The sequence below is a fragment of the Muntiacus reevesi genome, chromosome 1, assembly GCF_963930625.1.
Source record: "Muntiacus reevesi chromosome 1, mMunRee1.1, whole genome shotgun sequence".
Lineage (NCBI taxonomy): Eukaryota > Metazoa > Chordata > Mammalia > Artiodactyla > Cervidae > Muntiacus > Muntiacus reevesi.
This window is the reverse complement of record NC_089249.1, coordinates 21634254-21659403: the sequence shown is the minus strand read 5'-3', so window position 1 is coordinate 21659403 and position 25150 is coordinate 21634254. Positions and strand designations below refer to the sequence as shown.

The following is a 25150-nucleotide window of genomic DNA, read 5'->3' as shown; positions in this document are numbered from 1 at the left end:
GGGGTGGGAGTCCCACTCTCAGGACTCCTAGTCTAAGGGAAAGAGAGTGTGGTGGCCCTGTCCTCTGGGAGCCTCAGGTCTTAGGGGAGGTGGGGAGAGGCCAAGCCACCAGGATCCTTGTCTGAGGGAGACACAGCCCTAACTCCCAGGAGACCCAGTCTGAGGGTGGAAGCATTGTGGGTGTTTTCTGGAACCATCTGCTTTCTGAGTGCAGGAAGAGAGGATGGTCCAACTGAGTAGAGTCTCCCTGAATTCTGGGAAGACTTCCTGGAAGAGGTGGTCCCTGAGGATTGAGAAGGGGTTGGATTCAAGGCGGGGCCTACAAGAGGGCCTGTTTTGTGGTTGGAAGCAAGGCCTGGTGGGTTAGGTCCTGATTCTGAGTGGTCATGTGTGCCTGAGTCTCAGTTTGCTTGTCTGTGAAATGGGGACACTGCCAGGCTCCTGGAGGGGATGGAATGAAATGGGGCTGGAGGGAGGAGCACAGAGTAGGCCCACAGGGCTGTTGGGAGTTGCGTGAAGAGTTCCAGAAGCTGCCAAAAGCCCATTCCCCCACCCTCTGCCTCCACCCGTGGTCACAGCTCCGCTAACCCGGCTTCGATCTTTACAGGCATAAGAGGGAGGGCAGAGTCTAGGCTGAGCACTTAGGTGGAGACAGGGCTCCTTCCTGCCTCTGACTTACTGTGTGACTCTGCCTGGTCCCTCCCTCTTTCTGGACCTCCAGGGTAGAGTTGGGGCCAGCCAAGGACCCTGAGCATCCTAGTAGGAGACAGATTACAGAAAGGGGTTGGCAGAGCTGAGCAGGTACCCCAGGCCATGGTGGCTCAGGGGCCCTGGAGCTCAGCAGAGCCTGGGGGAGCAAGGCCTTTCTTGCATTTGCCAGACACTCTGGGGTTCTGGCTTAGGGCCAGCAGGTCAGAACAGAGAAACTCCTGGTGCTGTAAAAGGGGGTGACACAGTGGTCAAGCATGTGGGTTCAAATTTTGGGTCTCCCCCCAATTCTACCCATAAGTGCCTCAGTATTCTCACATACAGAATGGAAATAAATATAGTAACCACCTCATAAGGCTGATGCTATAAAGTGCTTAGCCCTGTGCCTGGCATACAGTGATACTCAATAAATGCTAACTCTGCTTCTTGGGTTTCCTGGGAGCAGGCAGGCAAGGGCTTCACAGCCATTCCAGCCACCACCTTTCAGGCTATTGAGGACAGGCGGTGGCTTGTGGAATCCCAAAGCCTGGGATGCCAGGGCAGGAAATGTGGGGGTGTCTGCCACTGGGGCTCCTCCCACTCTCCCCAGTGCCTGCTGAGCAAGATGCAGTGGAAAGAGATAATGAGTTTTGGAGTAGGCAGCGTGGGTTCCATCGCAGCTCATTCATCCGCTTGCTGGCTGCCTGGCTCTGGGTGGATCATTTTCTGAACCTTTGTGTCTTCATCTGTAAAATGGGATCAAAGGCTTTTATGAGGATTAAAAGGCGGTACCCATCCAGTCCTATGCCAACGCTGTTGATACCTACTGCTTCCCATCCTCCTTCTCCTCTTCCGCTTACTGATTTGGTGCTGAGGTTGCTGGCAGGTGAGGGGCTTTGGAAATGGAATTCCCATCTTAGTTGAGATGGCAACTGACCCAGAAATTCTGTCCTGGACTCGGGAGGGAGCTTGAGGTGGGAGCTGTCCTTGGAGACAATCTGAGTCTCCAAGGCAGCTGCAGATGCTGAGGACCCTGGGGACAGTTGGGAGGTGGGATTTGATGGGAAATCAGGACCCTAGAAGTCTGGAGGTTTCCATCTAGAGCATCTGTAGGAACACCTGCACCCACGGACAGGCTGATGACCACAGAGGTACTGGCCCAGGGTCACCCTGCCCTGAGTGGCTGGGCTTGAAGGTAGAACATGGTCTGGCAACTTCTAGCTTGGGCACTTTCATTTTCTATGGCACCTCTGGGCCAGGCTGAAATGACTGCAGGTGGAACAGGGTCACCCAGGGCCTGGGTTGAACTTTCTTAGCTTGGCCTCTGTCTGCTCTTCAGCATCTGCCCACCCTCTGGCCTGTACCAACCCCCAACAGCCTGACCCTCCCTGTCTGTTTGGGGCAGCCTTCGTATCCTTCCCTCAGCCACCTGAGGGAGATGGATGGACTAGAGCCGGGTGTGCGTGGGTGTGAGCACACACGCCCGGAGTGGTTTCATGTGTTTGCAGTGTGTTGGAGTGTGTGCACCCTCTTTCTAACTAGGGGCCTGGCACGTGCTCTGGGACAGCTGCTGCCCCCGCATCACTGGCGGCCTTGCCATGTTTCCGGGCACCTACAGACACTTGAACACCAGCCTTTTGCCCATGGGGTTCAACTTGCCATCTCTACTCAGGGGGCCGTGACTGCGCGCTCCAGGCATCTCCCCTCGGGCACAGCGGGACCCATCCCGATCCACCTTGACCTGGGGTCCCCTCACATGGCTGTCCATGCTATGGGTGACTGTGTCAATTACAGTTTTTCCACTTTCACTAATAATGCATGACTTCAAATCCTCACCTCTCTCACCCAGCTAGCTGCCCTGTGACAGCCGGCTTCCCTGTGCCCTCGTTTGTGGGGGTCTGCTGCCAGGGCTGAGTATGGCCGGCTGTGCTCCACTGTGGACTGAGGGTTTTAGGCAGGACCCCCATTCTGAATGGGTTTCCTTCCTGCGGGGCCCACCGGAGCCTGGGGAGCAGTGGGGTGTGGGGGTCCCAAGCTAGGAAGTCCCCGGCTGTCCCCAGAGCAGGATGCCCGGATCAAGATGGCTGTAGCAGTGCTGGGGGCCAAGCTATCCCTTGCCATCCCCACCTGCTGGGTCCCCAGACCAAGAGCAGTTGCTTTATGACCTGGCTGGGCAGATTCCCTGAGTAGCCACAAGAGTCCCTGAAGCCTTTGGGAGCTGGGGCAGGGGCAGGTGGGTGAATTCCAGCCCCCAGAAGCGGGGATTCGGGAGGTGGGGACAGGGTCCAGAAGCTTGGCCCCCAAGCTGCACTCTCATCCCCAGGGGCCTGAGTCTGGTCAGTCCCAGAACTTCTTTGTTCTCTTGCCTAAGTTGGAGACACCTCAGTGCTGTCAGGAGAGAGCTGGGCCCAGGGTTTGAGTGTCAGCTCTACCCCAACCCTCAGTGGGCCCCAATCCTCAGGCTGCCCATGGAATCAAAGCGAGTCATGTATTCCTTCTATTTAACAACATCCATATAACATTTGGAGCTTCCCAGGTAGCACTAGTGGTAAAGAACCCGTTTGCAGGTTCTTATGCAGGAGACAGAAGAGATGCGGGTTTGATCCCTGGGTTGGGGAGATCCCTTGGAGGAGGAAATGGCAACCCTCCCCAGTATTCTTGCCTGGGAAATGTCATGGACAGAGGAGCTTGGTGGGCTACAGTCCATGGGACCGCAGAGTCGGACAGGACTGAGTGACTGCGCACACACATTTACCTTGTGCGGGCACTGTTTGAAGAACTTTATAGAAATAAAAACTCACAACAATCCAGCAAAATACCATTATCCCCATTTTACAGATGGGGAAATCAAGGCCCCAAGAGGTTAAGACTTCTGCCCATGGTCACACAGGGAGTCAGTGGTGCGACTGGGATTTGAGCCTGGGCCATCCGGCTTCCGGGGCTGTCCCAGCTGCTTTGCTGTGTTGCATGCCATAGTAGTCTGTAGAGGGTAGTGCTTGAACTGACTCCTAGGCCAGCCTGGTCCCCTGGTCTGAGCATTGACAGTGGTCCAGGAAGGTGGTCTTGGCATCCCGTAGTTGTGGCAGCTTGGGATCAGGCCAGATTTGAGTGTCTAGTGTATCATTTACTGAGTAAGGCACTTGCCCTAGCCGAGCCTCAGTTTCCCCATATGTAAAACAGGGTAACAGTATCTACTTGGCAGGGCTGTTATGAGAATTTGATGCAATGCGCTGTGGGGGGTACTCAGCATGTGGTGGCAGCTGTGATAGCCCCGTTACAGGGTGAGAGGGAGGCAGCTTAAGGGGTGCCCTGTGCCAGGAGAGGAGAGTGTGTGCCCTTGGGAGCCTGTGATTAGGAGAGGATGGGTCTGAGGGGATGTACTGCCCGTCCCTCTCATCACTGGGGCCACCTCCCACCTGGGACACACACAGACACACCCACTGTGGAGAAACAATGGCGCATCCTCTCCTGTGAGGGCTGGGGTGAACCCTGGAGACCCTCTGGTCCTGCTCCCTCGTTGTTGCAAATGGAAAACTGAGGCCCGGAACAGAGAAGGGATTTGTACTGGGGCCCACAGACAGTTCAGATTATCTGAAGTCATTGCTGAGCAGGAATGCAGCAGCAACCCTTCCCACAGTAGCCCTGTTCTGGCCACACTGGTTCTCATTCTGCAGGGTCTATGCCCTGCAGGGGATTTTTCTCCAGTCTCCGCTCTGTGCCTCTGCTTACATCTGACTCCCTGGCTTGTCCACCACAGCAGGAGCCCTAAGCACAGGACCTTGTCACAGCTGAGCCTGTCTCCCGAGCACAGAGCCTGGTGCATACGCAGTAGATGCTCAGTAAACAATGGGTGAGGAATAAGTGACCTTAGGAGTGATCCCTCCAGCATTGTCTCCTCAGAGAGTCTGAATTTCAGCAGGGGGGCGGGGAGTGGAGAATTGCCCAGGGCCAAGCCGGAAACTACAGCCAGGCCTCCTGGCTCCCATCTTGAGCCCTCTGTGCATTTGTAAACAGATGTAACACACACACACACACACACACACACACTCCAAAATGCACACATACTCTATGCCATGATTCAAAAGCTTCACGCTGATCATTGCTCAATTTTCTAGCTTTTTAGCTTTAAAGTGTCCATCTGTCCATCTCTCTGCCAAGGCCGTGGGCTGGACACCTACTGAGGCACCTGCTCTGGGGCCTCTCCCAGAGCCTGAGGCTGTCCCAGGAAGGGGCAGGGGTCCTGGAAGGGGGCCCTGGGAAGGTGTGATCTGTCCAAGTGACACCCCCCCCACAAAGTACATTCCCTGCTGTGAACCCAGTGAATTCTCTGTGTTCCCTTCTTCCAGCCCCACCTTGAAGGCCCACCTGCCCAAGTCTTCTGGTCCCCGCACCCCAACACTGAAGCTGTCTTAGGTTTGAGGGAAGCGGTATCATTCCTGGGGACCAGACTCCCCCTGCCTCCCCCGGGAAGTCTGCCCTAATGCCCGGGAGGATGGTAATTAGTATGAGGCAGGCTGATTAGCTCAGAAATTAAGTCTTTGTTTTCTTCACTCCCCAGTTTCCCTAATTGAGCAGATGCAGAGCGGGGGAGGGGGAGGGACTGCGGGGTTGGTCACGGGGCTGGATGGGAGCACGCGTGGCTATGTGCTCGCTGCAGGGGTGGCAGGGGTGGGGGTCGGTGTGGATGGAGGGCACGGTCGAATGGGGTGGCCTGGTGGAGGAATGCCAGGGCAGGTGTGCCTGTGGGTAGGTGCCCAGGCTGCAACCCCCTGGGAGGGCATCACACCTGGGACCCCTCTGTCAGAGGTCCTCTGTATTCATTCCTTCCTTCAGGTCCTCACATCCAAAAATTAGTCATAACTGCTGCTTTTATTGAGCACCTACTGTGTACATCCCCTCGGCTAGATGCCTTTTGTGTATTTCCTTGCTCAATCTTCAGATGATGGTTCAGGTAAGGGACCCTCATTTCTTCAGGCTCAGAATCTAAGGCTCAGAGAGGTGAGGTGACTAATCTAAGGTCACACAGCTCGGAGCAGCCAGGGCAGGGTTCATACCCAGGAGGTCTCATGTGGCCCTGCCCTGGGCTGGGGGAGAGAGGATCCTCTGACCAAATGGTGGCCAGCCCAGGTCCTGGACACTATGGTGGGTGAGGCCTGTGTCCGTCTCCTCAGTTAGATGGGGGCCAGTCCATCTACCTTCTTGGGTTGTGGGGGAAAGCGGTAACAACAGCTGTACTGATGACAACTAAGTGATGATTAATGTAGTGCTTTCTGGGTGCCAGGCTGGTGACAAATGCTTTACGTGTTTTCACGTTCCATGCTCACAGTGATCCCAGGAGCCGTGGCAGACAGCCTAATCACCCCACTTCACAGTCTCAAAAGCCAAAGTCCGGGGAGGTGAGGGGCCGCTCCTGGTCCCAGTTAGTAAGTAGGGGCCCAGGATTCAGCCAGGTGCCGTCTGACCCCAGACCCTTCCTCCTTGATTGCGGCCCTTGTGTGTGGTCTAAAACCCCTGTGAGGTGCCGTGGGCCTGGCAGATGCTCAGCAAAGGTCCTGGCCTCTACCCTCCCTGAAAGGGCTGGCTCCTGGAGAGCCTGTGTCTCTGGGGCGCAGCCTAAGGGTCCAGGGGGATGGCCCTCCTCATAATATCCCATGGGGTAGGTATTACTTTTATTTCCATTTTACAGGAGGGAAAGTTGAGGCTCAGAGAGGTGAAATGACTTGCCCAGGCTCTCACAGCTGGTGAGGTGAAGGGTCCGGGATTTGAACCTGGTTGGTCTGGGTCCTGGTGCAGCCGTGTGGCAGACTCCCGAGCATGAGTGTCGGCTCCCAACTGTGTCCACCCCTGAGGGCTGATCCTGCCTGCCTGGTCTCTGGGCGATCCCTCTGCTTCCCTGGTTCCTCTTAGCAGCCGTGTACAGGGGATGCCCAGGTCTCATCCTTCTCTGGCTGTTCGGCAATGGGTGTGGCTACCTGCTGACTGAACATGCCTTTTGGGGTGTCCCTCTGGCCCCAAGAACTCAGCTTGTCCGATGCAGGCTCTTCCTTTCTCCTCCTGCCTTCTGGCCCATTAGCTTCTTCTCTGAAGTTCCCTGTTCCAGTGTGGGCATTGCCATCACTCAGCCAGTCACTTCAGCTAGCCACCTGGACCTGGAAGTCATCTCTGAACTTCACCCCGGGCCTCCCAGCCTGCAGGTCACCAAGTCCTGCACTCTGATTATCCCACTGCCTGTCCTCCCTGCTACCCTTATCTGCGTCAAGTCACCATCATGAGTCTAGATTATCGCAGCAGCCTCCTCAAAGGCCAGCTCTCATTTTGCCCAGTTCATCCTGCACTCTTCTGTTGGCCTGGGCTCCCTAGCATGTCACTGGTTGCCTGTTGTCCTGGGGCTTAAGTCTAAGTTCCTTAGCCTAGCTTCTGAGACCTGCTGAACTTGGCCCAGCCACAGGGCTCCTGCCTCTGGGCTCCCCCTCCTTCTCCTATGCTGTGATCTTGTCTCCTGGCTTCATTGCAGTTTCTCAGAAGTGCTACCTTCTGGGTTCTGTGCAGGCAGTTTGATCACCAGGATCACCCTCAGTAGAACATTCCCTCCCCTGCACTGGGGACATCCTTCTAATTCTAAGAGCCCTTTGCAGGGAGCAGTGTTGCCCATTTTGCAGATGGGGAAGCTGAGACTCGGAAAGCTAAGTCTCTTGCTGTGGAGCCTGTGTTCTCCCCCATCTGTGTCTCTGTGTGTCTGCACATGTGCGCATTCAGCAGGCACTGCTGTCTGCCCTTTGAGCCAGGCAGTGTTTGGGCTAGGATGAGCGCTGCCTCCCTGGGAGGAGGTCTGAGATTCTCTGGAGGCCCAAACCTGTCTCTTCCTGTTAGGGGTGGAGATGCTATATGTGAGCCTTGTGGGGGTGTCAGCCCCTCACTAGCCCCCGAGACCACAGCCTCCCAGCTCCTCCCACTTCTCTCCCCTTCCTTCAAAATAAACACCCGCGAGCCCAAACCACCCATCCAGCCAAGGCACAGATGGAACCAGAGTTGGAATTAATTAGTTCTGTTGCCAAGGCAACTGGGATCCAGTCTTCTCTCTCCGGCCTGCCCCTACCTCCTAGGCCCCGCCCCTGCATCTCTCGGCCCCACCCCTCAAGGCCCTGGCCCCACCTCTTCCCCAGCAGCAGCTGGTGGTGCCCTTGTGCCCTTGGAGAATCGAGGAGGGAGAGAGGATAGGTGTATCGAAGAGCTGGGTTCTCGTCCCCACTAGGACACTCTTGGCTTGGTGGGAGCTTGGGCAAGGTCCTGAACCACTGGGAACCATGCTATGACCTGACCTACCTGGGGAGGGGTACCCGTGAATGGATTTGAGAGACTGGTAAGAAAGGAAAAATGAAAGTGGCCTGAACTGGTGATACCATTGAGACTAGCAGTGGGCATGTGGACTGCAGCAGCAGGTGTCCAGGGTCGGGAGCTGTCAGAGCTACAGCTGGCAGCAGCTCTGGGGCCCCCTACCCTGGCCGCAGGTTCTGACTCAGCTCTGCCCCCTCCATCCCGACCTTCCTGGCATCCTCTAAGCCTGCATCTTGCTGACTGGACACCAACAGCCAGGGTTGTGTTCTCCATCTTTTGTCTGTTGGTCTGCCCACCAGTCCACTCTGCACTGTCTCTTCCTGGGTGACCCCGAGCAAGTTACTTAGCTTCTCTGTGCTTCCACTTGTCTGGAAAATGGGCATAACAGCATCCACCTAGTGAGTGTGAAAAGCCCCCAGCGTGGTGTTAATATTTAGTCTGTGCTAACCACTCGTTGCTTCTGTGCCTCTGCTGGCTGCGGGCCAGGGGGTGCCCTGTGAGAGGGGTTGTGAGGAACACGGAACAGTGGTCCCACCTTCTTCTTGGGGAAGTTGAGGATGGTGATTACGGCCACACTGTTGAGTTGTTGAGACTCCCAGCCTTACCTCTCTGCTCTCTAGGACGGGCTCACTGTGTCCCGTCGCACTGCAGATGGAAAAATCAAGGCCAGCAGGGGGAGGGGACAGTGGTGGCAGTTGTAGCTGGCGTCTCAGGGGCTGGCCCTGCTCTCTGGATCTTGCTAGTTGATGCTGGCTGGAGGGTGGGACAAGCCAGATCTTCAAAAGCCAGGGCTTGAGTCTCCCTCATTGTAACCACAGGGAATGTTCTTCTCCTGCCTGGGCCTCAGTTCTCTCTTCTGCAAAATGGGAGCTCACGGGGCTGGAGCTAGTGATAACTGATTGGAGCTGGCCGGGGCCATGGCTGTTTAGATTCTGTGCCAGCAGAAGGGGGCCAGTGTGGGCAAACGAGGTGCACTGTCTGGCCAGGGCCGTTCCTGGAAGTGCACTCAAGGTAGATGTTGTAGAGGGAACCTGAGAGGAAAGGGCAGCTCTGATGCCCAGGCCCCATCTTTTGGAGGCCCCAGTGCTGGGCTCTGCTAGGCTTGCCATCGTCTGGCTAATAGGCCATTTGCTTTTCCAGGGCCATCAGGGAGGTGGCTCTTAAGCTGGCATGGTGAGGCAGGGGCTCTGGAGAGAAAACGGGCCAGGACTGGGGGGAACTCTCCTCCGTTCCACAGCCCCTCCTTCAGGGACTGTGGGTAGTCGCTACCCATCCGTGGGCCTGTTTCCTCATCTATGAGTTGAGCCTAATGATGAGATCAATGACCCACTGGAAAAGTTTTTGAGAAGCATAAACTAGGGGTAGCTAACTCAGATACCCATGGGGGCTTCGTCACAAAAAGTGAGCATCTGGGCCGAGGAAGGCAGTAGGGTGTGATGGGGCCTGTGGTAAAGGCTCTGCCTCATAGCATCAAACCAAGATTTGCATCAGCTCTGAGCCCACCAATAAAACTGATCCATGGGCAGCCAGCTGGCCCCAGAAGGCAAACCCTACAGATGGATTAACTGAAAGGGAGCTGTTTAACTTTTTTTTTACATAATAATAAGGTCTGACATTTATTGAGGGCTTGCTCTGTGCCTGCAGCAGACTCAGCACTTCACTAGGATTACCGTGTTTGATCCTCACGCTGACCCAGAGGCCAGCTGAGTGCAAGCGTGCTTCCTACTTGGTAACTGAGCCAGTGAAACCAGAGAGGTTAAGTCAGAGCCCAAGATCACACAGCTGTGGGGGTAGGGAGCAGGGCCCATTCCCGGGACTTTGGTTTCCTATCTGGAGGGCAGAATGGGGTAGGGGGAAGGGCAGACCCACTTGGCAGGGAAACCCCCAAAGATATGGCTTTTCGTTTCTGTTGGAGAGGAGGCTGGGAGAAGGAGGAAAAACAAAATTAAACAAACTCAGGGTGTTGTGGAGCTGAGGAAGAATAACTTATTTTTTATGAGCTTGTTAGCATTTGTGAAGTTAAGTAAGTAGAAATTTATGCCATTCATTTGCATGCATTCAGGAAGGGCTCCCTGGGCCCAGTGTGGTACCTGGATGCTCACAAGTCCCCCAGGGCACCTGCCCCTCAGCTCACAGGAAGTAGCTGTTTTCTGGGGTTTCTTCAGATCCGTTTCCTGATGGCCCACTGTGTGCCTGGCACCAACAGCTGTGGCTGTCCTTGCTGTGTCTAGAAGCAGCTGACCTGGATGCCATCAGAGTGACGTGGCCCTTGGTTCAGAGGTTGAATGTTCTAAACATGGTTTGTAGTCTCTCCAAGGGCCTGAGAAGGTGCAGGAGGCCCAGAGACCACCAGCTTGGCTGCCCAAGAGCTGGGGGGCCTGAGACATGTGGTTTCATCTCCCTGGGCCTCAATTTTTCTCAGCTGTGAAATGGGGACAGTAGCAGCAGCACATGCTCATCTGAGATGACGTTGGCTTGTGGGGCTGGCCTGCCCGTATTCCTAGTTAACCTGGCTCTTTGGGTCCCTTTGTTTCCGGTGGAGCTGGATGATGTGAGAACTGGCAGACCCCCTTTCTAGGAGGCTTCCTGGAACCCCTACTGGGCCTCAGCCACTTTGTCTTGAAGCCCCATGGCTCCCTGACTTTCTCCCTGAGATGCCTGGTCTCCTGCACTCCTGCCTTTGAGCTGTGAATGTCCTCAGGGCAGAACCACTGTGTCCAGAGCCCTGGGAGGCCCTGCTCCTGCCCCAGGGCTTGAGAAATGGTACTAAATGAATGAGTCCGTGAAATATTTAACCTCAGCCTCGTTTTCACTGCTCTGGAATGAAAAGCCCCTTCCAGGCGTGTAGTGATGTGTGGTTTTACAGCACTTTCAGACATGGCTGTCATTTGATCTCCACCTTTTGATCCCTACATCCCTTGTGCTCCCCTCACCCCAGCCTTGGAGAAGGGAGGTCAAGGACTGCAATGAGGAAACAGGCCCAGGCAGGAGCGTCAGGATTTGAATCCAGCACTCATTCATTTGTTTTGGTTGCTGGGAAAGATCGAGGGCAGGAGGAGAAGGGGGTGACAGAAGATCAGATGGTTGATGGCATCACCAACACGATGGACATAAGTTTGAGCAAGCTCTGGGAGTTGGTGATGGACAGGGAAGCCCTGGAATGCTGCAGTCCTTGGGGTTGCAGAGAGTCAGACACGACTGAGCGATTAAACAACCAGAGTTTGTTCATTTGGCTGTGTCAGATCTTAGTTGTATCACGTGGGATCTTCGTTGTGTTGCACAGACTCTCTAGTTGTGGCGCGTGGGCTCCAGGGTGCATGGGCTTCAGGCTTTAGTAGTTGCTGTGCATGGATTTAGTTGCTTCTGAGCATGTGGGATCTTAGTTCCCTTGAAACCCAGGTCCCTGAATCACAAGGCGGATTCTTAGCCACTGGACCACCAGGGAAGTCCTTCATTTATTTGTTCATGGAAACTTTTGAACTCCTGCTCTGTGCTGGGTATTGGGGATCTTGGGAAGAGTAAGCCATGTCCTGCCCTTCAGAGTCTTAGAGGCTGCACTCAAAAAAACAGGTGCAATAAGGGTCGAGGGTTAGGAAGCTGCAAACTCTTATTCTTTCGTTCACCCAGAGGAGTAAGGTGGCCTTCCCTGGGGCTGGAGCACACGAGTGAGGAGAGAGGTGAAGCCAGGAAGTCAGGGAGGGCTGTGGAGGTTCTTCAGGCCTGATGGGAGTCGGCAGGCAGGTGGGAGTGTCAGCGGGGAGGAAGGTGAGGGCCACAGCAGTAGTTCATGTGAGCCACTGGAGGCTGGCGGAGGTGGGGAGAAGCGGGTGGATTCACATTGGTCACGGTTGGCTAATGGAACTTGTTCCCTCTGCCTCCAGGAGCTCAAGAGGGAAGCAGCGTGTTTATTCGGCAGACAGTTCTCCAGCGTCTGGTGTGGGCTGAGCATCGTGCAGGATTCTGGGGAATTGGGGGGGTGAATGAGAACAGTCCCTGCCATTAGGAATCTCAGAGCCAAGCGGAAGGCAGATGAGGCTGACTGCTGCCTGGGTGGGCTGGAGGGCTTCCTGTGGGAGGTGGCTTTGAGTCTGAGGAGTAGCAGGCAGGAGGTAGGAGCGGGACATGACAGGTTGTGGCCATTTCAAGGGGAAAGGCCAAGAGGTGTTGGGTGAGAAGGGTAAGAAGCTCCTCTGTGAGGACTTTGCAGTGGGCAAGGAGTGTGCAGGAGTCTCTGCAGGGCCTGTGAGCTCCAGGCAAGCCAGAGGAGTCCAAATTGTGTAGCCTTCCAGCAAGAGAGAGCCTGCCACCAGCTTTCAGAAATGGTATTGCGGATGATGCGGATCAGGACGGAAGGAGTGGGAAGAGCTGAGGAGTTGGGGAGGGGAGTTCTCCAAGGTGCTCTTCTGGGGTTAGGCTGAGGAGTGGGAGGCTGGTGTAGTAGAAGGGGGCTCGAGGGAGAGTCCCAGGTAGGAGGAGTCAGGCAGGTTGTGGCGGAGGCATGTATATGCAGGCATGTGTATGTGCAGATATGTGTGGGGGAGGCACGTGTGCACAGGCATGTGTGTGTGTGTGTGTGCAGGCAGTGTGTGTGCGGGCATGTGTATGCAGAGGCATGTGTGTGTGCAGGCATGTGTGTGGGGGCATGTGTGTGCGGAGGCATGTGTGCACAGGCACGTGTGTGTAGGTGTGTGTGTGCACAGGCATGTGTGTGTGCAGGCATGTGTGTAGGAAGCACGCATGTGTAGGCGTGTGTAGGCATGTGTGTAGGCATGTGTGTGCGTGTATGTGCAGACATGCGTGTAGGAGGCATGCATGTGTAGGCATGTGTGTGTGCGGGCATGTGTGTGTGTGGGTATGTGTGTGCGCAGGCATGTGTGTGCGGAGGCATGTGTGCACAGGCATGTGTATGGGAGGCACGTGTGCGTAGGCATGTGTGTGCACAGGCATGTGTGTGTGGAGGCATTTGTGTGCAGAGTGGGTTGCCGTGTCTCTGGATAGTAGCCTCATTGCAGGAAGGGTGTCGGCGGGCAGAGTTGCAGAGATGGGACCAAGCCCGATCTTGACTGTGGGGATAAGGGCCTGGGAGGCACCAGAGGCTTCCGAGCAGAGAGGCGCTCCATGAACCTGCCTATGCTTCAAGAAGTTTCTTCAGGCAGCTGTGCAGGGGCTGGGCAGGGGCAGGTCTTCTACGTGTCTGTTTGCCAGGCCGTGGGACCCATCCGGGGAACTTTAGCAGGTGGCAATGGAGAGGACGGAGGGTGGTGGAGCTCAGGAAGGGCTCAGGGGAGGGGTGGTATTTGATCCGGGCCACTGAGGGTGAGAGGGTTCACTCTGTGAAGGTGGAAGGAGGACCCAGCAGGTGGTTTCAGTGGAGATGGGAGAGGCCAGTCTATTCAGGATGGCTTTGAAGGATTAAAGGGAAGGTCTGAGCTGGAAAGGAATATCATTAGTGAGGACCCATCCCGTGCTGATCATTCTCTGCCCAGCGCTGCATGCCCAGCTCCAAGGCTTTGGGAAGATCCTTTGTGCCTTCATTTTGTTGTCTGTAAAATGGGGATATTGTAAGAATTTGCCTCTTGTGGGGCCACTTAGGGGAGTTAATCTACCTGTAGCCCAGCCTAGGAGATTCTCTGTAGTTATTGTCTGTGGTCATTTCTGTCTCCTTTAGCACTCATGGCAGGCCTGCAGGGCAGCCTCCCATCCTCAGGGACAGATGAGAAATCGGCTCAGAGAAGCTGTTCAGCCTCTCTGAGGCCACACAGCTGACAGAGGTACAGAGTAAGTATCTGAACTGAGGGTGTGCAGGACCCCAGTCTTAGCGCTCTCTCCTCAGTGCCTGAGGCCTCCTGGAATGCCTGGACTCGGGGTGAACAAGTCCCTTCCTTTGACTTTGAGAGCTACCAGATCTGGTGCAAGGAGAGTGGACAGGAGTCTGGTGGGCAGGTTCGAATCCCTGGCTTGACCCTTACCGGCCATGAGGCTCCAGATTAGCTGCTTGCCCTTGGTCAGAGCCTCAGTCTCCTCATCTGTAAACAGAGGCCCTGCGTGCCCAGATAAGAGCTGCTGGGTCTTCTTCAAGGTCAGTTTTGTCAGCCCCCTGGCCCGGGTGAGGCTCCCAGGAGGGGCTCTGTCCACCTTCTCTCCATTCCTCCGCTCCTCTGCCCCTGCCTGACCATGCTGCCCCAAGCAGGCTGGGACCATGGTGAACACGGGAGCCACAGCACTGGTTGAGGCCTGAGTGGTCATAATAATAATGATAAGGAGCTGGGAGGCCGTGTTGTCATCAGTAGTAAAAACAGGTCCACTCAGCGAGTGGGGAGGGGGGCAGGTGAATAGGGACAGAGGCCAGCTGGGAAGGACATGCCTGGGGGCCGTGTGATTCTTGTGCTTTTTCAGTCTGCATGCCCCAGGTACTTCCTCCGTGCCAGGCCTCTTGATGGCACTGAAGGGACACGCTGTATTGCCTTGGCTCTCAGGAAGGGAAATGGTGACTGTCCGGGGGGACACCACTTGGAGCTTGTGAGCCCGGGGATGCTGTGGAATGGTGAGGCCAGGGTTAGGGTTCAGCTCAGGCTTCCTGGAGGAGGTGGTGCCTGAGCTGAAGCTGGTAGGGGTTCACAGTGCTGGTGGCAAGTGGCAGGGAGAGGAAAGAGCCTTTGTCAGTCAGGGGGCTGGGCCAGGAAAGTGAGCAGGGGCCGGGGCAGGAGGTGGTATGGAGTCCCCTCATGGAAGCTTCACATGCCAGGAAGGAACTTGGCCCCTGTCCTCGGGGCTGCAGGGAACTCCCAGAAAGATTCTGAGGGAGAGAGACAGGGTCAGGGCTGCCCTGTTCTAGACTCCCCCTGGCCGCCATGAGGGAGGGGCTGGAGAAAAACGGGGCCATGATGGGCAAGGGGCGAGTGATGATGGCGGCAGGCCCTGGTGAGGTGTGAAGCGGAGGACACATGGGGGAGACGTTTCGAGGATGAAGTTGGCGGCTGGTCTCAATATTCTTTTCCGGCAGGGGCAGGAGGAGTTTGTGATGGTGGGATCTGTGGTCTGGGAAGGCAGGCAGGATGGTGGTGACCTTGACCAAGAGAAGACGTGCACAGAAGTGGCTTGGGCGAGAGGATGACCTGGGGCTGAGCTTGGGGCCTTTCAGGGCACCTGGGGAGATATCTGACAAGCTAAAGTTCAGGATCTGGGGGACCAAAGGCGTGCCCGAGGTCACCCTGGAGGGGGATGCACACATAGGTGGGTGGAGACAGAGCCTAGAGGGACAGCAGCCTTTGGGGAGCTGAGGCAGGAAGCGGGGGCCTGAAGGAGAAAGGATGTGGCTGCCAGTCTTGGGCAAGACTCTCACCCTCTCTGGACTCAGTTTCCTTACCTGTTACATGTCAGGAGCCCAGATATGCTGAGGGGGCTGCCAGCTCTGACCTTCTCTCAAGTACCCCAGAGGGCCTGAAAGTGGATGAGGGAGGTGACCTGGGGGGGTTCCCCACACACAGTAGTTTTGATACAGGGCCCTGGAAATGATGCACTAACAGTTTGGCCAGAATTACTGAGCACCTTTTGTGTGCCAGCCCCCCAAGTTGGGGCCTAGGGCAGAGAGGGGACCCGTCCATGGTCCCCACCCTCAGCACTCTCCCTGGGAGTGCAGTGAGAAAGTACCCAGAAATCCACTGGTGTTACCCCACTTTTAGCAACCCCAATCTATGAAAATTCAGATTCTCTCTTAAGAGAAATTAGAGCTTGGTTCGCCTCCTGGTGGCTCAGATGGTAAAGCATCTGACTATAATGCAGAAGACCAGGGTTTGATCCCTGGGTCGGGACAATCCCCTGGAAAAAGGAATGGCAAACCCACTCCAGTATTCTTGCCTGGAGAATTACATAGACAGAGGAGCCTGGTGGGCTACAGTCCGTGGGGTCACAGAGTTGGACATGACTGAGCAACTAACACTTTCTATGTTGTACAAAATATGGATTGGCCAAAACGTTCATTCAGGGTTAACCCTCGGTGAGGGAATGTTTTGGCCAACCCAATAATCTGCAGGAGGGTTTTCTTAAACAGCCAAGATCCCAGGGCGTGTGTGCTGAGTCTCCTCTTGCCTGAATTCCCTCCTGGCCAGAGACTTCCTTGCCCATCTTTGTTTCCTCTGCCTTGTGCCGGGAGTCCTAGTCCAGCCCCGCAGCAGGGGCTTATTAGCTATGGACTGTCTAGTTGGCAGGGTGCAGTCCTTTCTGGGGATGCCCGGTCCCCCTGGGTCCTGGGCGGCAGGTCTTCAGAGGTGCCAAGCCCCTCAGTTAACCATCGTCTTCTCTTCTGGCCTCCTGTTACTCTTGATGACAACAGGCAGGCACCTGAACCCTGTTGCTCCCAAACTGTGAATGAGACCCCTGCCCCTTTCCACCCAGGGTCCCTCACCCCCTGGTGATCTCCTGTGGACCAGAGACCTGTTTTGCCAGCCCAGGGCCTGGTGTGTTATAGGCTCTTAGGCGTGGGGATCATACGCTGCTGGTGAAGGGCCCCTGGTGTGTCTGTCACACTCTTCCAGATGATGAATCTGGGGCTTGAAAGGGAATGGTGTGGCTCAAGTCCTTGCTGCCATGGAGCTGGGGCTGGTGAGGGAGCCACGGTGGAGATGCTTCTCACCAAGGGCAGCCCTGGCATCAGAGGCCTAGGGGGATTTGAGCAGAGCTGGGGGGACAGACTAGCTCCACGGCTACAACTCGGGGTGTCCCAGGCTATTTCACTTCCTTGCTGTGTGCCCTTGGATGAGTGGCTTCACTGCTCTGGGCCTCAGTTTCTTTATCTCTCAAATGGGTATAATAATTGTGCCCATCTCCCAGGGCTATGGAGAGGCTTGAATGAGTTAGTGTAAAACCTCACTGAGGGAGTGGGGGGAAAAAAAACAAACAAAAAAAAACCTGACTGAGGTCTGGCATGTAGTTAGTGCTCGGTGCCTGGAGCCCAGGCAGTAAGGCTTGGCCCCAGCCCCGCCACTGACTAGGGGTGACCTGGGAGCCCACTTTCTCTTTCTGAACCTCTCACTTGAGAAATAGGTCTGATGACCTTCACCTTGTCTCCCTGTTGACAAGGTCACAGGGGGCTGTGTAAGCGGGGGCTGTGTCTGCATGCCGATGAAGAGTGGCAAGGCCTTCACCGGGTCTGCTGAGTTCCTCGTTGGCATGATGCAGCCCTATGGGCTTGCTCTCTGGACTTGACAGAGGCATTGGTTCAGGCCACAGAGCTGGCAGGCTGACTGTGCCGGGGGCTGGAGCTGCAGTGGAGAACACCCTGTGCTCAATGGCTGGGCGACGTGGGAGGGACAGATGCCATCAAGGGGGTCAGACAAGAGCCAGGAGAGACTCCATGGGAGAGGGGAGAGCTGCCTTGAGGGGAGACGCAGGAGAGGGGGCTGGAGAGGGAGGTTGGGCCAGGCCTCATAGGGCCTTGACCTTCAGAAGGACTTCCAGCTTCAGCCTGGAGCCACAGAAGATTCTGGAAGGGCTTTAAGAGAGGGTCCTCAGCGGGTCCACAATAAACAGGCTGTTTTGAGAGGCTCTCTGGCATCTGAGCTAAGGGTTTGGGGAGGCACCCAGGGGACACCTGGAATTGCTGGGAACCAGTGCTGCCTTCTAGGCAAGGGCCATCAGTGACTTGAACACTCAGGTATGTGGCCTGGGCAGGTGTCAGGATGGATTGGAGATGAGGGATGAGGCAGGGGGTGGAGTCAGGTGTGGTTTAGATAATGCGGCCGAGGCACAGAGAGGTTTGGTAATGGGCCCATAGTCACACAGCCAGAGAGTGAAGCCTCAGGCCCAGCACCGGCATGAGGCAGCAGCCTGGCCCTTCTGCTGTTGGCAGCCCGGCAGCCCCACACAGAGGCGCCCGAGGCGCGGAGCAGGAGGGCAGTGCAACCAGCAGGGCAGCGTCCTCACGCTTTGTTCACGGGCTCTGCTCTGTGCCAGGCATCAGGGGATCGATTAGGGCATATGTCAGGGAGTGGGGGCCCATTCTGTGTTGCCTGCACCCCCCCCATTAGGTAGGGTCGGTGTACAGAGGAACCAGTCAGGAAAGGATGGAGCCAAGGCAGGATGCTGACTGAGGGTCCCAACTCCAACCAAAGCATGTGATGGTGATGAGCTGGGGATCCCAAGTGAGATGGGGAAATGGCCTTGACCTCACTGGGCTTGGTTTCCCCATCTGTAAAGTGGACGTGGTTCTGAGAAGGCTGAGACACTGCAGGACTTTGCCCAGGGCCTGGGGCCTGGTATGTGCTCAGGAAATGCTGGGCGCACTTATGATTATTGTTGTTGTCATCATTGTTGTTGTGTGGCAGCCGGAGTCCACCCTTACTGGCTACGGGAGTCAGTTGGCCTCTGTAATCTGGGAAATGTTCTGGTCTGCCAAGCCAGCTTAGCTCAGAATACATGATGATGGCTGCAAAGCCCAGGCTCAGGCCCAGGTGTGAATGGGGGCCACTGGTGGGAGAGGATCCGGAAAACAACAGGGACAACTGGGTCCTGTTTTGTGGAGAACAAAAGGTCATGTGAGCCCAAGGAAGACTTGTAAGTGCAGGGAAGGGTTGAAGGAGCCTGCAGAAGGTGGGACAGGGCCAATCTTGACAAGCCCGGGCAGTGTTTGGAGACTGTCCTTTGCCTCATTTTACCAGGTAAACATACGGCAGGCCCAGAGAAGGTGAGGGCCTGGCTCAAGGTCACACAGCAGCTGGTGCAGACCTACTAGCTTGGGGGCCGGGGCGCTGCCCCACTCTGTGAAGGAAGGATGTGATCATTTATCAGAGGAGTTTAATAATGAATGAAGTCGAAGTATCTTTAATGCAGGCAGCAGGCCCGAAGTAATAAGGGGCCCTGTATTAATTCGTAAGTTAATGAATATGCAGGTGTGTCTGAATGATTAATGGGGCTCCCGAAGGCCTCAGAGAGGGGTGCGTGAGCTGCTGCTGATGGAAATATGAATATTGCATACATCTGGGAAGTTGGATAAACCAGGGAACAGGTGGGCATTAATGAACTGGAGGACTCTAGTGGCTCCAAAGGGCTGAATATACAGATACTTGAAAGCAGATACACAGGGTCATGGCTAAGTGCTCTCATTTCTTGCTGTGTGATCTTGAGAAAGTCACATCACTTCTCTGAACCTCCATGTCCTCATCTGCAGAATGGGCATAAAAATAGTAGCTGATTCCTAAGATTCTGGGGATGAAATTCATTACAACCCCTTAGTACCAGAAGCAGGCGTAGTGCGGGCATCTGATAAAAACTGTCATTGCCTTGTTAGAAAGGAGGGTAGAGGAGTGGTTGAGGAAGGAAAGTATAACAGTAATGATTAAATTCCCCTCAATATCACTAACACTTTACAGTTTGTAAGGGGGTTGATCTTTCCTCTGTGGCTTCCCAGGTGGCGTTAGTGGTAAACAACCTGCTTTCTGATGCAGGAGATATAAGAGATGAGGGTTCGATCCCTGGGTTGGGAAGATCCCCTAGAGGAGGGCATGGCAACCCACTCCAGTATTCTTGCCTGGAGAATCCCATGGACAGAGGAGCCTGGAGGGTACAGTCCACAGGGTCGCAAAGAGTCAGAGACGACTGAAGTGACTGATCGTGCACGCATGCTCTTTCCTCTGCTCCTTGAAGCAGCTGCATGGGGCAGAGGAGATGGCTCGTGGAAAAGTTGAGGCTCAAAGAGGGCTGGTCCCTGCCTGAGTCACCCAGTCGGCAGAGGCAGATTCAGGCCCAGGCCCAGGTCTGCACCCCTTGCTGGTGAATTTCGGAGGGGACGGAGGTGGAACTGCCAGTCAGCAGGAGAGTCCCACTGAGGTATTGACCAAGAAGGGCCTGGGGTTGGGGAATCCTGCACCCTCTCCCAGAGCCCCAGTTTTTCTGTCTGTGGCATGAGGGTCTGTCTGCCAACCAGAGCTGTTTTGAAGCTTTGGAGAGAAGATGGGATAGTGCACCCTCACCTGTGCTTAGCGTTTCGGGGAGTCTCAGACCCTGCAAATGTTTACCCCTCTGATGCTTGAAGTAGCTGTACCTGGAGTTTATATGCACCAGCCTATCTTATATATGGGGAGCTGCGGGTCCTGGGCCATGCTTGTAGCTTTGAGGTCCTTAGGCACATCCCCTAGCCTCTTTCAGTCTCCATTTCTCCATCCTCCAAGTGGGCAAATTGTGTATTAATTGTGTGAGCTCCTTCCCGCTCCCCACCCCCCCGCCCCCGCCATGTCATGGCCTTGTATATTGGCGCCCTTTCTTTTAAGCTCCATGACATTTTATTCATTCTTCGGTCCTTTTGTGAATATTTATGGAGTGCTTCCTGGTGCCGGGTTGGGCTCTGGGTTTACAAGAAGAGCGAGACTGCCCTCCTTGTCCTTGGCCTTGACGAGGTACTGGTCCAGGCAGACGCAGGTGTGAATCTAGTGTCAGGTGACACGGGCTGGGATGGGGCACGGAGCCTGAGGTCGGCCTCTACCCTGCCGGGCTTGTTTGTCTTGCTGTCTTCCTCACTGGAGCATCTACCTGAGGCTGTGCCTTTTGACAGCGAATCCTCGGCTCCCCCAGCAGGAGATCCTCAGAGAATGGCCGTTGGAATGAATGAGAAAGTGAAGGAGTGAATGGCTGGCATCCTAGGCCCCTTGCCCTGGCTCTCCCGGGCTCCAGGCCAGGGAGCAGAGGCCCAGCCAAGCCCTCCCTTGGTTGTCCCAGGTAGACCAGGGCAGCCTCTCTTGCATCCTTTTTCATTCCTCCTGGGACTCTAGCCTGGGCCTCGAGGCCCCCCTGCCGGCCTGGCTGGGTCAGGGAACTCTAGGTTGTTGGATAAAGAACCTGAGCCATCATGGTTGTGTTGTAGCCTGCTCTTGCCAGATGGGGAAACGGAGGCCCAAGGAGGAGGGGGCCAGGGTTTGAGCCCCTGCTGGGCTGCTCCGTGGGCTTGGCCCTGCAATACCTGGCCTGGCCAAGTATTTATAGTCTCTGCTGATCTATATTAACATCAGGGCCTGCCCAGGCCTTTGCAGCCTCTGGATCTGAAAGGCTTTGAACCTTCACAGCCATGGGGCTCATGCTGGGCCCTGTGCCTGGAGTTCTTTCTTCAGCCCGGGCCTGGGCTCCAGCCACCTTTTGGTGGTTTCAGCGTCTTTGGGGTTTTTTTTATTATGCCTCGCTTTCCTCCCTTCTCTGCAGGGAGACTGTGTGTACAGCATGGGATCAAGCATGCGGGCTGTGCGGCCTCAGGGGAGAAGCCTCCCCGCCTCCCTGAGCCTCAGTCTCCTCGTCTGTAGAATGGGCCATCATTCCCACCTGACTTGGTGTTCCAGGCACTGAGGGCTCAGTGTGAGCGGGAGTCACTGTGTACCCTCCTCACATCTCTTCTGGTCCTCATCACAAGCCGTCCTCAGAGCCCCTAGGGACTGGAGTGTCCTATCCAACGGCCAGAGGAGGCCACTGAGGCCCCAGGGGCGGTACGACTTGTCAGGGCCGTGCTGCCTGTTGGAGCAGAATTTCGGACTCCTCTAAGTCTGAATGTTCCAGCTTCCCAGACCCTCTCCTTTCCAGGGCCCTCGGGGTCCTTGGGGCAGGCTGCCCCCTCACCCCACCAGCTTGGTTCCCATCCCCGTCGCCATGGGAACGGCTCCACTAACTCTATGCTTCTCTTACAGAGCAGAGACGACTGGCCGCCCTGAGCGCAATTCAATTCAACAGACATTTACTGAGTGCCTACTATGCGCCAGGCCTTAGGCTAGGCACTGGGGTGGGGGCGCAGAGAGGAAGATGGAGGCCCGTCCTCAGGTAGCTCTGGGCTGGGGGGTGAGGAGAAGACAAGCAAGGGCTGAGCAAGGACAGCTCAGCTCCAGGAGAGAAGCTGCCTGTAGGTTTGGTAGCAGCAGATACTTGGGTTCAAGTACATCCCTGGAGAGCTGCTGTCCCTCGCCTGTGCCTCAGTTTCCCCATCTGTAAAACAAGGGGTGGGGTGGGGTGGGGTGAGACAATCTCTAGGATCCTTCCAGGGGACCAGGAGGGTGGAATCAGGGCCTGGGGGAAGACACGGTAGGGAGGCCCACACCCTTCCTGTGGAGAAGAAACCTCTGAAGGCTTCCTGGAAGAGGAGGCATGAAGCCTGGGCTGCAAGGGGGTAGGGAAGGTGGAAATGGTACCCCAGGGTCAAGAAGAGCTTGAGCTAAGGCCCAGGGGACACGCAGATGGGAATCCCTGTAACTCTGTAGGTTGAGAAGGGATGTGGTGGGGTGTGAAGCTAGAGAGGGAGGGGGGACCCACGGCTTCATGGTGGGGTGTGAGCTCTGTTCTGTGGGCTGCTGAGGACCGAGAGTCAGTAAGAGTGGCCCACCTTGTGCTGCCCCCTTCGCCTGCCCTCTCTCCTGCGTACACTTGACCGTCACGTTCCTGTAGAACCTGTAACCATGGTGGTGCCTGCATCTGCTGGACACGTTACACATCAGTTCCCATGGCAACCCCATAAAGTGGGCATTACTGGGCCCATTCACAGACGAAGACACTGAGGCTGAGAGAGGGAGGTTTTTGCCCAAAGTCATGATCTGACCCTCAGTTTTCCCATGCTTCTTCCACTAGCTCTCACTTTTTTTGAGGGGGGTGCATTTTTGTCCTGTGTGACACCAGCCATCCTCAGAAGCCCCAAGCTCACAGAAGTACCTGCCAAGAGCAGTGCAGTTGGATTTGGAGGTTGGGGGTGGGCAAACCCTCAGATGTTAGCAGGGCTGGCTTTCTCCAAGATCTGAGCTTCTGTCCCCACAGACATCCTCTGAGATGGGAGTGAGGCAGGGCTCCTTCCCACTTTACAGATGAGCAGACTGAGGCCCTTGGAGTCCAAGGTCAATGCAGTGACAGTATGGGCAGGGAGCCCCATCTTATCACCCAGCTGAGGCTGGAGGGAGGTTCAAATCCCCTGAGATCTGTGCAGAAGCTGACCCCTACAGCCCTCCCCCCACCCCCAGGGAGTGGGAAAGACTGGCATTAGAATCACAGACCTGGGTTCAAATCCTGGTTTTGTCTTGCACAAACAGTGTGATCTTGAGCAAGTTATTACTCGAGTTTTCTTATCTATAAAGGGAGACAGCAGGCCTCTTTCATTCAGTCATCAATACATGTTTATTCAGAACCTCCTGGGTGTCCGCTGTTGGGCTTTAGTGGAGAATCAGACCTTTACTCGGAGAACTCAGCTCAGGAGTCAGAGCAGCGGTTTTCATTCTGGTTGTGATGGAAGAAGCCCAGGGTGCCGTGGGAACCCACAGGAGGGACCCCAGCCAGACTGTTTTGATTGGTGGAGGGAAGCAGGAGGGCAGGAGAGGGAAGCAGGAGGGCAGGAGAGGGAAGCAGGAAACCAGCTCCGCAAGACCCCAGAGGCTGGGCTTCAGATGATTCTTGTTGGAAATTTCTCAGATCAGTAAGGGAGCCGGTGAAGGCTTTTGAGCAGGGGAGCACCATGCTCTGATGTATGTTTTAGAATGCTCCTCCTCTGCTGGGTGGAGGGGGCGCTAAGAGTGGAGGCAGGGAGACCCTTGAGCATGCAGATTGAGAAATTCACTTGGGGCAAGGAAGGAGACTGAAGCAGGACAGGAGCAGTGGGCGGACATACACCAAGACCATCCAGGTGTGGGCACGTGGGGATGCTCCTGGCTGGCTCAAGGACAGGGGAGAGAAGCAGGGGTCGGGGAGCGGGCGGGTAGTGGGAGGCGAGTCCAGTCATGGGTGAGGACAGGTTGAGTTTCACATGCCAGGGAGGGGCCCAGAAGGCAGTGGGAGGGAGATGGTGGTTGGTACCAAGCTGCTAACAGAAGCTTTGGGAGGGGTGGAGATGCTGGGCAGTAGGAGTGGGAAAGTGGATTTAGGAAGATCAGAGGGTGGGGACCAGGACTTCAGGGAAGGTCCCTGCAAAGTAGCCCAAAGCGGGAGTTGCCTGGCAGGTAGGAGGAATCCCGGGGTGTAGGGACTTAGGTCTGCCCAGGAGATGACAGAAGTCACGTGTGTCAGGCAATCTGCCCAGTGCCAGGAGCATGGGAGGGGCCCTGGAGGTGAAGTTCCCACCTGGCTCTCACCAGGAAGCAGAACCGTAGTCTGTCCCCCACTGCCATCCCGAAGAGGAGGGGGCCACCGAGGAGGAGGAGGTGTTTGGGAAGGAGGGAAAGGGGAAGAAACATTTGCATGCATAACAAGGCTGAAGCGAGGGAGAGAGAAAGAGGGAGCAGGGGATGAAAAGAAATTACCATACGCCGGGATCTTGTTATTCAACCCAATTTTCAAAGGACCACAGCTGTCGCACTGAGATAATCCGTTAATTATAACAGCCATTGTGCTTTGGCAATGGAGAGAAACCGAGGCTGGGGAGCAGGCTAAAGGCAGGGGTGGGAGCAGGTCTCTGAGGGGGCAGGAACAGGCAGGAAGGCAGATACTGTCCAGGGGCAGGCCTCATCCCTTCCTCGCTGCCACTGCTGCAGCGATGGGTGACAGGGACCCTGTTTGTGCCAGGCACTGTGCCACATCTGTGAGCCAGGCCATCCTAACCATCTAGAGGTAGCCACGAGCACTTACTATGTGCCAGACCTGCTCTGAAGCTTTCGTTCTCCCACCCTCTGAGGTCGTGCCCTTCTAGTCCCATTTTACAGAAGAGGAGACTGAGACTCAGAGGAAAGCTTGCCTGGGCCACACTCTTCATTCAGTGGCAGGGCTGGGATTTGAGTTGAAGGTGGCCTGTCCTTCCAGGAGAACACTAAGGAGGGCCAGTCTCCATGGGTTGGCCACACAGACTTGGTGGACACGTGTCTTGGGCTGTGGTTTCTGTGCAGCCGGCAGTCCATGGGGTGGCCCTCCCCTGGGCACTTCCGGGGCTCCTCCTGCCCAAACAGAGCTTCCTTGTTCTCTGATGCCACAGCTGCAGGCCCCTGCAAGCCGTACCCAGCGCCCCCCCCCCCCCCCCCTGCAGAGAAGCTAATCTCAGGGCCAGGAGAGGGACCCCATGCAACCACCTGGTTCGGGATTGTGATGGGCTGTCACCCTGGGACGGGCCTGGCCCTGGCTGGCTATGTGCCCAGGTGGTGGCCTGGGAGAGGCCGTGGGGAGGGTGGGCAGGAGTCCCAGGTGAGCAGAGCAAGGG

At 55.9% G+C, this 25150-nt stretch overlaps 1 protein-coding gene across 3 annotated transcripts in view; it reads left to right on the top strand.

Annotated features, from left to right (window-relative positions):
• The window catches only part of ELFN2 (extracellular leucine rich repeat and fibronectin type III domain containing 2), a 51991-nt gene that overhangs the window by 14102 nt on the left and 12739 nt on the right, over positions 1 to 25150 (top strand). The gene's annotated exons all lie outside the window — the stretch shown is intronic.